The following is a 3,634-nucleotide window of genomic DNA, read 5'->3' on the forward strand; positions in this document are numbered from 1 at the left end:
GAAAAAGTGCTACTAAAAACCAAAAAAGTGCCACTAAAAGTCCTCTGGAGAATCAGCGGCAAAAAAAAAGTGCCACTAAAAGTGCTGCCACTAAAGACCTTTAGTGGCACTTTTCAATTGTGTCGCTGCAGCCTTATAGGGTTTTAGCGACACTTTTTTATTATGCCACTAAAAACTATTAGGTTTTAGTGGCATTTGTTTTATGCCGCTAATATATTTGGTAATATAAATACTATTTTCATGCTTTAGGCACATTTTTTCACCACAAAAATAATGATAATGAAAATTTTGCTTGGTATTTTTTAATTTAGATGTAATATTAAATAAAAAATAAGATAACAAATAGAAAACACTATATCATCGCTTAAATTCTAATTTATCTTGTTTAACAACAATATTTAACAACCAAAAGTCTTCAAAAAATATTAATAAGTCTAAATGTTATTCTAGTAACACTCAAAAGATAAAACTATCATACTAAATATTTGTTGAGGAAAAAAACAAAACTAGATTGATCTCCAAACTTCACATAATTGCTCAATGCTTGTTGTGTATGAGCTAACCCACAGGGATCATTTCAACATTTTCTACCACAAGGACCTTTTCTCTAACAACTTTCTGTCGTAGGGACCTTTTCTGTAATAGTTTCTGCCACAATGACCATTTCTGTAATATTTTACGCCACATAGACAATTTCTTATTAGAACATTAATTTAAAAAGTTTCCACAATTATAGAAGTAAATTGAAATAGAATATTGTAAATATGAAGAAAAGAAGTACGTTTTTCAATACATTTAATAAGATATGGTATGTGAATATGGTTCTGGTGCATCATTCACGTAAAGTGGGTGAAGTACATGACCTTGTAATTCCTAACAAATACATAAGCAACACAAAACATAAAATGGTTATGAATATATTATTTATAATGACAACGAATCTAAAGAACATAACACATGTATGATATTGTTTTATGCTAAGATTAGGAAGGAAAATTAGTTGTAGAAGCCATGGGTATAATGGTCAAGTCAACAACAATAAAAATTATATGAGAAAACCTTCATAACAGAGCCAGGGGTAAAAATGTCCAGAAAAAAAAAAGAATCAATAAAAAAACCTCAGGATGTATCTGTTAATTATAAGCAGGGCCGATCCTTTGTTCAATGCTCTGGACCAAATGAATACACTGATTACAAAAAGAAACAACTAAAAAACACCAAACAACATCAAAAGATAAACTTCAAAAATAAAGATACGCAAAGACAAACCCAAGGGTATAATGGTGAATTCATATGTCCAAAAATGAGAGGCTAGCAGGAATACCACATTACCACCAGATGTGACTTTTGAGGGAATTGAGCACAACAAAAAAGCTTCACATGAACTGCAACAACAATTAAATTTATCTGAGAAAACCTTCGATCAGAATTCCTTTTAACATGTTTTGCATGAATCTAAAGTAATTTTCATGTTTGGTTAGCAAAATTACTGGCACAGTAAAAATCTATACTTGAAAAATAATAGTGGTGCCACAAATAAAGTTGATAAGAAATCCAAGAATCCATTTTAAGATGTTTTGTGACAATTTATAGTAGAAAATAATTTGATACATGATAGGAAACATTCTGGTTGTAGGTATGATTGCACCAGCAGGAGATGCCAATGGTGAAACAAATGGAACCCACATGAGCAATTCAAGTGTTTGGCCTCAACCAAACAAGTAAGATATATTTATTCAGTTTTACATATGTATACACTCAAATGTTGATTTTAAATTTCTAATTATACAAATGTCCATTCAGAAACTTATAGATAAGTGAAGCAATACATATGCAAATTAAAGTTCAAAGAAGGCTACATGAGCAACTTGAGGTACAAAGGAAGATTCTAAAAATGTATTTGTTCATGGTACAGAGACACTTGCAGTTATGCTTAGAAACACATGGGAAATACTTACAATGAGTTCTTGAAAAAGCACAAGAGGCCCTTGGAAGCCAAAACTTAGGTGACGTACGACTAGAGGCTGTAAAAATTCAACTATTGGAATTGGAGTCAAAAGTATCCACTTGCTGCCTAAATCCTACATTTTTGGGTATTAGAAACGTGTCAATGCAGAAAAACCACCCAACTAAATTTTCAAATGATAGTTGCTTGACTTACTGTGAAAGTCAACAAAGTGAATGCAGGGGATCTGAAATCGTACCTGTTTAAGGGGCAGAAAGCAAGACGAAATAGGGCTAAGTCAAGTTCCTAAAAGTAAGCTCTATTAATTACCTAATGGGAGAACTGAGAGTACAATTCAAATTATTAGTAGCATGGTCACTGGACCGAATGGGGAATGGGAAACCCGGATTGGGGAACTGTCGGGGATTTTTCGATTACATTTTCTATGGAAATATAACAACTCAAGATACGGGGTTGGAGATGAATGTCGGGGATCTGAAATCGTACCTGTTTAAGGGGCAAAAAAAACAAGATGAAATCATTGATGAGATATGGAAAGCTTCAATCGACAACGATATACCGAGAAAGATTTAATCTGAAACGAGCTTCAACCGACGAGATGCCGAGATTTACTAGCTACAAACAACGAGATGACACACACGAGCGACGGGGGTTTTGGAAATTGGAAGGGATTTTGATTTCAAGGATCCAAAATTTCAAATGTGTTTTTGAGTTTTGACCTAGAAGCTAAAATGGGTATGTGCAACGCTTTCAGTGGAGGGAATCAGGAGCGGGAAATGAAAATTAAAAGGAAAATAACTAGCGGCCAACAAAAATTAGAACTTTCAATCATGATACAGTGGCATATAAAAATATGTGCCACTGAAAACATATTATATTATAGAGGCACAAAAATAAATATGCCACTAAAAACTTGTACCACTAAATGTAATTTTATTATTATACTGTATAGGCACAAAAATAAATATGCCACTAAAAACTTGTACCACTAAATGTAATTTTGTTTGTAGTGACACCATACCATATACATTTTATCTTTTTTTGTCTTGTCACATAATTTGTCTTTAAATTCTTTAGACAAATTGCAAACAAAATAAAAAACAAATTCATTTCATATCAATAAAATGAATAAGATATTACAGTTCCTTGACAATCTAATACCTAAAATCTATTTTATTTATTCTAAAAACATTTAAACATTAGCGCTCTTAACATTAACATTTGCAGTTTCATATTTCAGTTGTATTAGTTTTCAATATAAAACATATTCAAAAACATGTGTTTTATAGCATAATTTATTTATGGTAACAATAGTTTTTCATCATTTAAATTTTAAAGTAATTTAATTTTGATGGTGGTGATAAATGTGATGATATTAATTATTAGATTAATAATCAAATCTTGAAATAAAGTGGTTGTCATTGCTCTTTCTTGACTCTTTGAACCTAATCTTTTCTTGTCGTCTTTAACATTTAATTATTTCTCCACGTCCCTTTTTCAAAATGAAGTGCTAAATACACCCTCAATTAAGCTTTTGAGAAATCACGAGTTTAATTTATATATATATATATATATATATATATATATATATATATATATATATATATATATATTAATGATGTACGGTTTATATGACTTAGTCCAGTCCAATGTCATTGGCCGCGTACC

General features: G+C 31.2%; 1 long non-coding RNA gene across 9 annotated transcripts; it reads right to left on the reverse strand.

Moving 5' to 3' along the window:
- Window positions 1-341: 341 nt before the first annotated feature.
- Window positions 342-2,793, reverse strand: LOC145160218 (uncharacterized). 9 transcript variants are annotated; one of them, XR_013738070.1, is made up of 6 exons: window positions 2,162-2,793; window positions 1,959-2,081; window positions 1,270-1,385; window positions 1,119-1,169; window positions 794-873; window positions 342-666 (listed from the first exon to the last, which is right to left on the reverse strand). It is a non-coding gene; the product is annotated as an uncharacterized LOC145160218 (long non-coding RNA). The 9 variants fall into 9 exon arrangements; XR_013738073.1 differs by having other exon boundaries at window positions 1,119-1,187; XR_013738068.1 differs by having other exon boundaries at window positions 794-1,385; window positions 2,162-2,452; window positions 2,526-2,793.
- Between the last annotated feature and the right edge of the window lie 841 nt (window positions 2,794-3,634).

The sequence above is a fragment of the Lactuca virosa genome, chromosome 2 (assembly GCF_052849685.1).
Source record: "Lactuca virosa cultivar CGN04683 chromosome 2, Lactuca_virosa_CGN04683_v6, whole genome shotgun sequence".
NCBI classification, from domain to species: domain Eukaryota; kingdom Viridiplantae; phylum Streptophyta; class Magnoliopsida; order Asterales; family Asteraceae; genus Lactuca; species Lactuca virosa.